The 9,550-nt window shown below is 37.6% G+C and overlaps 1 long non-coding RNA gene across 1 annotated transcript; it reads left to right on the top strand.

Moving 5' to 3' along the window:
- Window positions 1-3,233: 3,233 nt before the first annotated feature.
- On the top strand, window positions 3,234-6,400 carry LOC129347401 (uncharacterized). The gene is made up of 3 exons (XR_008599490.1): window positions 3,234-3,441; window positions 4,065-4,223; window positions 6,132-6,400. It is a non-coding gene; the product is annotated as an uncharacterized LOC129347401 (long non-coding RNA).
- The last annotated feature ends 3,150 nt before the right edge of the window (window positions 6,401-9,550 follow it).

Here is a 9,550-nt window from a genome sequence, read left to right on the forward strand (position 1 = left end):
GGTGTTGGCAGATCGCAGATAGAGCTGCATATTTATCCCAAGTACAACAAATTATAATACTAAACCTATATGAAGATTTAAAAAGGCTAAAAGTAACTCAACTGCTGCAGCCAAAGCAGTAAGGAAAGCTGAAAACAAACTGCAGACTGTGTAAATGTGTGCTTAATAGGTTTATCAATAACACTGTTCCATTGTGTATAAGTTTCAGTTTAATATCATCATGCATCAGGAGATTTTTAAACAAAATTACAGATGTAATCCCTGTATTCTGCTCACAAAAAAGACTAATTATGTATGAAAAAAAGAAAAAGAAAACAAAGGCAGGATGAATTCAATAATGTCACATTCAATCTTATTCTGATAAAGTGCAAGACAATTTCAGCCCTTACTCTTCGTTGGTGATGTTACTCAGTTTAAAAACATAATTTAAACCGATGAGTAGACTTACAGCCAATCTTATGAGGTTAACATGTAGGCTGTATGGGCTATTTTCTTAAAGTACATCTTGTGTTCTGAACATTGTGGCCTTGTACAGTGTCTTCTGAGCTGGCAAAATAACAGGGTCATAGATAGTGTTCCCCACCAAGCCTGCCACCTCCGGACTGCTTCAGCCCCATGGATTCTGCTGCTTTCCCCCTCCTTGGACTCTGTTGTGTTCCTGTTTGTCTATTCATGGATTTTCCCCAGCCTGTTTTCCCCCTCGGTTGTCAGTTTCCCCATATTGTGAGTACCCCTCTTTAGCTTAGTTTTCTTAATTCAGTTCGGTTTTGCAGACTTCCGTTTTTGTATTCATAGAGTTTGCTTGTAGAGTTTAGTAGTTTTGGTTTGGTTCTTTCCCCCCAGTTCAGTTCTCCATTTATGTATTGGTTTAGTTATAGGGTTAAATAAATCTCTTTCAGTTATTCACTTGTCTGTCAGTTTCTGTGAGTCTGTGCTTGGGTTCGCCGGCTTCCCCCCGTAACAGGCGAAGGCAGGATACATCCTGGACAGTTCGCCAGCCTATCACAGGGCTACACATAGAGACAAACAGTTCAATCACATCATCCAAAACCTTCAGCAGGTTCTACCAGTGAAAGCATGATTTTCATATTTCCAGTCTGTCCATAAAAGAAGATTTGATGTCTTAAAATTACAGTTAGGTGTCTACACCGACACTTTCATGCATTTAAAAACTGAAGGATGTGCTTACTGGTGTCCAACCAGAGCTTATAGATCAGACATGACTGTTGTGAATCCAGCAGTATGTAATTCTGTGTGCACGGTGCTGATCAATACGAGTTGTGAGAAGAATACAATGAGGCCCATCTCCATCCCCGCCCTCATTCCATACGTAGACATACACAGAAATGCACTATGACACTTATTACCAACCCGTCCATCACAAATTACCATAATCTATGGTGTGCTCCCAATGGTTCTCCTGGGAAGCTCCCCTCATTTCATTTTTCATCTCATCCTCTTTCACTTTATTTCCAGTAATTCAAACCCACTAAATCCAAATATGAGCAGACACGGAGCCCCGCTGTTTTGACAAGTTAAATGACTACAGGCAATGATGTGCTTCCCAGTCAGTCTGTAAGCAGCACACGTTGCCAGCCACCGCCTTGCTGTGCGTTTAACACAAATGCGTTTGTGTGTGCGTGGACGTACACATTCCCTCCATGTGAACGCTTATTTCTGCGGCCGCCCGAACCCTCTGCAGCATCTTTTTTGAGGTGAAATTGAAATGGATTGTGTAGCTCAATATTTTATTGACATCAACTTCACAGAATGTTGCTACAGTGACACCGGGGATAATTATTTCACCACAGATTTCTTCCTCTCTACATTTTCGCTCCCTCTCTCTCTTTCTGCCTTCCCTCCAAGCCCTTCCATTCCTGTAGAGAATTAGTTCTGCATAAATTACCCAGTGGAATATTGAATCAGTCTCCAGCCACCAAAGGCGAGTCTGTGTGGCTGATTACCGAGCAGTACACACAACATGCGTACAGACACACACACACACACACACACACACACACACACACACACACACACACACACACACACACACACACACACACACACACACACACACACACACACACAGAAAGAGGAAGAGGGGCCTCTAAGCAAGGAGATGACACCATTGCAGAAAACATGGCGAGGAGGAGGAAGGAGGAGGGAGAGAGCTCAGCCAATCTGGATATGGAGAGTGAAAGCTGTGTTAGCCACCCCAGCCACACACTATCTGCTCATTACTTAGTCATTAGCAGGGGCATGGTTTTCAAGGAGGGAGGGATCAATCAATTGTCATGGGTCAATGTTTTGCAGCCCCATTATGAACCTTGGGTGGCTCTGTAAATTAAGCACAGTAATTACTCATGTTAATTACACAAAGATGGTGGTCACATTGATCTACAAATAACACTTTGCATAATGCAAATGGTATGATGAGTAAACACTGGGTAGCACTGAAGTATTTTAAAAGGCTGCCGCACTGATCACATGAGGAAGGCACAGAGGAGCACTTCTCTCCACTCTGAGTGGTTTGTAATCATTTATTTATTCTACTGTGTCTGCTGCGCATGTACAGTGTCAATTAACTGAAAGATAATTTGGATCATTTGGGATAATAGATCATCCGAGTAAGTTATCATGCAGAAAAGGCCAAATATTGACTTGTACCAGCTTCTCAAATGTGAGGATTGGCTGCTGTTCTGTGTCCATCGTCATTGTAAGTTGAACTGGTCTAAACAAAACCAACAATGTGAAGACATTTCACTATATTCTGACATAAAAGACTGGATGATTAGTCAGTTTGATGCTTTTCTGTGTCCAGTTTCATTGTAAGTTCAACTAGTCGAAACAAAACCAACAATGTGAAGACATTTCACCATATTCTGGCTCAAATGACTGGCTTAAATGACAAAAAAATCATCAGAGAATGGCTGTAACCACTGTTCCCTCTAAACTGCGCGCGTGCGCAATTGCGCGCTGCTGACACGGTCTCCGCGCACAGAAAATCTGCGCTGCGCACAAAAAAAAAAAAAAAAATCCAACCTAAATTGTAAATGAAATAAACACGTAACAATTCATTCTGGGCTATTTTTCAATGTGAGTCAGTGAGTGATCGGTGACTGGCTGCTGCAGCCAACGATGCGATTCACATACGTATTTACCATAGACTGTATATAATGGTATTTACGCAGCTAACCAACGTCAGACGTCCTTATGTGCAGCTACCGCTGTTCTCATAGATATGAATGAGTAGATAGGACACGCCCCTTTGAGCTGCGTGCTACAGCGAGGCTAAGCTAGTGGGGGCAAAGTTTCAGTGCATTCCGTTGATGTAGACGGCGTAAAAACGGAAACAAGAAGTATGCCGGCTCACTGTGCTGCATACAGTTACACACTACGTCGTACGATTGAGACAAGGAAACTTGGAATGACTTTTCATAGGTAAGAATAGTTTTTGGCTCTTTTTTCATTAATAAATCTTGTTGAGAGCTTCCAGTCTATGAGAGCTAACTAGTTAGCCACTAGCAAAACGCTAAGGCGAGCTAGCAGCTTGACAAGCAAATACCAGACGATTAATAGTAGCTGTAGTATAGTTGTACAAGCAGTAGTAGTAATACTAAAAGTACAAACAGCAGTAGTATAAACAGCTGTTAGAGTCGTAGAAGTAGTATCAGCATTTGTAATAGTATTACAAGTTGTAGTAGCAGTCCCAGTATCAGCAGCAGTAGTGTACTTCCACTACTACTAGTAGTAGTCACATTGCTATTACTACCACCAATACTACCAATAGTAATTATAAAGCCTAACTCATGTATATCCAGATTACCATCTATGTTCTTCCTCCAAACCCATTTTATGATTGGGATTACAGGCAGTTCTTTAGGACTGCTCTCAAATAATTGAAATGTTCCTAAACAAGGTTATACTTATCAAATTAAATAGCTCTGGTCTCCAGTATATTGGCGAATTCGGTTCTTTGTACTTAATTTATTAGCATGATTTCTTTTTAATATGTTGTGTACAGACTTAATTACTTCTCTGTCTACTTTTCTTACTCCATGTAGGTTTCCCAGAGACTATGGGTTGAGGAGGAAGTGGAAGTTTGTCGGCTTAGACCTGGTGTCATTCCATCAGTGTTAAACTTCCCGGCTCATCTTTGAAGAGTACGTGCCAGAAAGACCACAACCAAGCAGCCTTGAGATCTTAGGCAGCGTCTCCCTCAGGTGGGTGTCGACGGTGTTCACGGTCAGGTCTGTGGTAATCCCGTCAAAAAACAAAACAGAAAAAAATCTAGATTATAAATCAACATGTAACCAAAGCACTCTGTGTATAACGCCATAGTATAGGATGTAGTTCAGCAAACGTCAAAGTATAGTATGCTCAAGAATAACATAGTATGGCCTGTAGTTCATAGTACAGCACGTCGGCAAAAAAAACCCATTGATTATTACGTGGTTCAAAAAGCGCAAAATGATAGGATGTTGCCTAAAATTGTCATGTATGATATGTGGTTCCAAAAATGTCATAGTGCAATATATTGTCAAAATAGTATGTAATTCAAGAAAACAGAGTATAATATGTCGTCTAAAAAAATGCCATAGAATAATAATTTCATTGCACAAGTAAAAGTATAGTAACTTTTAAAACTGTTCAAATTCTTATATGTTGCTAAAAAAAACATAAAAAAACTAGAACAAAAAAAAGTAGAGGGGGGAGGCTGCCACCCACCTCCCCGCCTACTCTCTGCCCTGACTCCACCTTGGTTCCACCCATGTGGTCACTTTATTAACTACGATGCCAAAGGGACGACGAAATTGCTTCTTTTCACCTGATCTGTAGCTCAGTGAGTTAAGGGTTTGCCTGTGGAGCTGCAGGTTGTTGGTTCAAGACCGGACCCTGCTTAAATTTTATCAAAATCCTGACAAAGACAAACAAAGAAAAAGGCCGGTGGTGGGTCTTGAACCTGCAACCTTCCAGTTGGTAGTCCTTCTTCTTACCCCTGAGCTACTCGCTCAGATACAAATTCTTCTTTTTCTTGCGCATTTATCATCTATTTTTTTTTGCCATTTTCGAGTTTTTTTTAACTTGAGTCTCGACTCGACCGTTTTTCTCAGGAGGGTTGAACCCTCAGTTCCAAGACTTTCCAAGCCTCCAGACCTCCCGAGTCCTCAGGACCTGAGCTTTCACACAGTCTGAGGGCTGAAATTTTCTGAGTCCCGCAGTAGTTCTCTGTTAGATTTAACTTCCAGACAGTCCAAGGACTGATATCTTCTAAGTTCCTGAGTACTTCTCTGTTAGTTTGAACCTTCAGACAGTCTGAGGACTGAAATTTTAAAAGTTTCTCAGTACTTCTCTGTTAGTTTGAACTTTCTGGTTAACAGAAGCCTTAAAACTTGTGACCATGAGTCTTGATTTCACATTTAGATCATCCATCTGAGTTCTTCTCAGACCTTCACCTGTGGGTTTTTTAGAAATCCTCAACAAACTTTGATTCTCTTCACTGAACAGTAAAGTTTGTGGAGATCAGAAGGTAACATTAGTTTGATAAATGCCTTCAACTATTAGTAGACTTTATCTGGAAAGCAGTTTTCTGAAATGAGTTCTTAGTAAATCTGTCCACAATCAAACCAAGAACATAGAAAGAGGAAATGTTTGAAGAAACAACTTGATGTTTTCGTTTCAGACTAGAAAACGCTTTAAGTCTGTCTTGTCTGTTTTTGCTCTTTTTGATCGTTTTATTGTCTCTTCTGTTTAATTTGATCTTCTAAAGTCTAACTGGTGTCTTTTGAAATGTTTCATCTTTAGTTTGATTCTTCTTAAACGTTTAGTTTTGCTCTTTGATTTGATTTCCAAATGTTTTGTCTTTTTAATGTTAATTGTTTTTTCAAATGTTTTATCAGCTTGTTTGAGTTTCTTTTTCTTTCCCAATATTTAATGTTTCAATTAAATCTTTAAGGTTTTTCTTTTTAAATGTTTTACCACCTTTTAATGTTTAATTTTCTTTTTAAATGCTTCATTGTATTTTCTGTGTAATTCCTGTTTGAAGTTTTATTGTCTTTAAGATGTAATTTTCTAATTAAACATTTAATTTTTTAATTAAATGTTTTGTCTTTTTTTGGGGCCTTTTTCAGCTTTTTATTGGATAGGCATAGTGAGAGACAGACAGGAAACGGGGGAGAAGAGTCGGGGGAAGACATGCAGCGAAGGGCCACGAGCGGGAATCGAACCCGGGCTGCTGCGTCGGGGACCAGTCCCTGTACATGGGTCACCCACTTAACCCGTTGAGCTATACAGGCACTCGTGTTTTGTCTTTTAAAGGTTTAATAATCTCATTAAATGTTTTGCATTTTTAAAAAATGTTTAATATTCTTCTTGTTTAATTGTATTTTTTAAATGTTTAATGGTGGAAAATATTTTATCTGTAATTTTTAATATTTGTATTTTAAAAATTTTGTTTAATTTCATAATGACATGTATCTTGTTGAATTATCTAATTCAATATTTTGTCTGTTTAATATAATTTAATTGTATTTAATGTTTAACTCTATTAAACAGACAAAATATTGAATTAGATAATTCAACAAGATACAAGTCATTATGAAATTAAACAAAATTTTTAAAATACAAATATTAAAAATTACAGATAAAATAAAAAAACAATGTGACGATGTTGCACCATTTTCTGTATAAAAACACTGCATGTTTAGACAATTAAATGAGAAAAAGGTAATCTGGAAATGACTGCAACAACTATTTTTATTATTATTTATTACTAATTATGCAGATTTGGTGTAAATTGTACATTGTCTGGTCAACACATACCAGAAGAACTTTAAGATTAGATTAGATAAAACTAACAGTACTAAGACAACAGAATGCAGTTTAACATCTAACCAGAAGTGCGAAAGTATGACATCGACAGTATGTTACAGTCTTTTTAATACATACAAATGAAAAAGTTGCATAATTCCTGTAAGACATTTATCTGAATCTAAATATAATGCTATCAAACAGGGACGGGGACCAAATCCCTGGATCCCCTGGTCCTAAGAGAGACAGTTTTCCTGAGCAGATCTGAGTGGTATGGTATATTTAATTCCTCCAGCGGGACTACTCAATGTAAACGTATGTGAGTGCTTATGCCCATGATTGGACGATTAGCCCTCTCCACTGTATTTGATACGCAGTTTCGTACACAGAAGATGCTCAAGAGGCACTTTAAAGGGAGATCCCAGAGCTGCCCCTGATGTATTGTTGGCAGAAACCCCTCAAGTGTATTTGAGGATCACTTCTTATGCTCTTTTACATACAGACAGATATATCTGTGTATCCACATCCACACACAGAGAAAAGGGTCTTCAGGGGAACTGTTGTCTCCACAGACACATTGAAAAAACCCAGAGCATGTTGGAAAATATATTAGAGGTTCAATTAGAGGCCTTCTTAAGATATAAGTGGCAGCAAAATTAAAAAATGGAAAATCAGATCCAGGCAGGCAATTTTCACTGTCAGTAGTTATAGGCTGACAGAACAATTAATCAGCACAAGCATGTAGAGGAAGGAAGTTCTCATCAGGAAGTCATCAGTGGCCATCAGCGCTTCCATGCCAATACACCAAACAACACAGGTAGAACAGCAGCTTTGTTTAGGCTCAGTACCTCCTCCGGCTCTGTGTTTTTACAGCTGTTAGAAATACTCTTGGTGCCATCTAGAGGCCGGACTAGTAAATATACATGGATGTGATTTACAGGCTTAAAGTGACGTAAGTGAATGAGGAAATATGCCTTTGGAAATAATCCTCATAATCGGATTATTGTAACTTTGCCATTGGATAATATGAATGCAGCTATAAGTACAAAAATGCATATTAAAATGTATAGTAATACACACCAAGCTTAGGCATTTCCATGTCTGCATGCTGTGATATTTAAGAAAGTACATTCATTCCCTGATTCTAACCTCAAGCATAACTCATTCACTTAAATGTATTTTAAATCTCAGCTATTTCTCTGAGGCCTGTAACCACAAAAATCGGTCCTCTGTCGAGCCAGTTTTACACATCAACCAAATATTTAAAGCCAATAAAATATATACTGGGGCAACTTATGTTTTTTTCCGCCCAAAATAGAAGTTTCTAGCTGACAAGTAATAATTTTAAAGATTTATTCTACCCCAAATGTGATTTTGTATCCAGTTACTTATGGTTTAAAGGTTTATTACTTTAACTGAGTTATGGTTTTACAAGTTTATTCATCTCAAAATCTGTTTTTTGTCCAAGTAATCACAGTTTTAAATCTTACTAGCCAAAATAGCCAAATAATACTTTTAAACAAACAATTTGAGTTTAAAGGTTTATTCTAAACAAAATACTACTTTGTGTCCAAGTACTTATGATTTGAAGGTTTATTCCACCCAAATACTACTTTTTGACCAATTACTTATGGTTTTAAAGGTGTATTCCACTCAGATAATACATATAACTAGCAAGTTATGGTTTTAAATATTTTTTTCAAACAAAATATATAATATGTAGTTTTAAAGGTTTATTCCACCCAAATAAATTTAACGAATTAATTATGGTTTTAAAGGTTTACACTACATTATCATATTGTGCAGACATCTTCTGATTGTTAGTGATGAAAAAATAGTAGAGCAACTTAACAAAACGGCATTATTTATTCTCTTTTTCCCTTTGTATTTTGCCATTTTGTTATGTAAATAAGCGTATTTCCTATTATGTCCAGTAATAATGTTGAACAAGATTGGCATTAAAATATTGTGGCCAGCTTGTGTGTAAAGAGGTACTCATAAGGCAAAAATCTCAGTTTCACAGTGAAATTCCCATGCCCCATACTCCACCATGCTTAATGAAGTACAAGTTGATATCTCTGGCTGATTTTACAAATTTTATCTTGTCTTGGCCACATATTTTTGCTGCCTCTCGGATAACATGTACAGTACTTAGGTCAGCAAAGGTTGTTTTTAAACGTGCTGTATACATAATTTAGATTTTGGTTGATTTGATACTCATATTACACATTGGATGTGGACATTAACATTCTAATGTGTGTTTGTGCCTGCAAGCATGCAACTGTCAACACTTCAAGTGACGATATTACAACAAGATCTGATTCCAGTGTTTTATTTTGTTTTAACCATTATAGATAGAAGCAAATAACCTTTCGAACCTAACCTCTGTGGACTCATTTCACATTTTTGCCTTTAGGTGTCAGCACACACTCCCTACTGATGCTCTTGCTTCAGTTGTCTTCTCTTGCTTACAGTTGTTGGTTATACGCGTGTGATGCTTTCAAGGACTACATAAAAGCTTGATTTTCTGAGAAGTTAGTAATCAAAACGGCTTTTCGTGGACTTGCCGGTAAATTCAAATAATCAAGGAAGTGTAAATGGAAATAATAAGAAAAGATTAAAATAATACGAGCAAAAATTGTTTGACACTTTAAGATTAAGTCAGGTTGAATGTAGTGTTGCTCGCGTCTTTTGTTTAAGGTGAAACATTAATCGTCATTTTCTCATGTTTAAAACAGGT

The sequence above is a fragment of the Amphiprion ocellaris genome, chromosome 18 (genome assembly GCF_022539595.1).
Source record: "Amphiprion ocellaris isolate individual 3 ecotype Okinawa chromosome 18, ASM2253959v1, whole genome shotgun sequence".
NCBI lineage: Eukaryota > Metazoa > Chordata > Actinopteri > Pomacentridae > Amphiprion > Amphiprion ocellaris.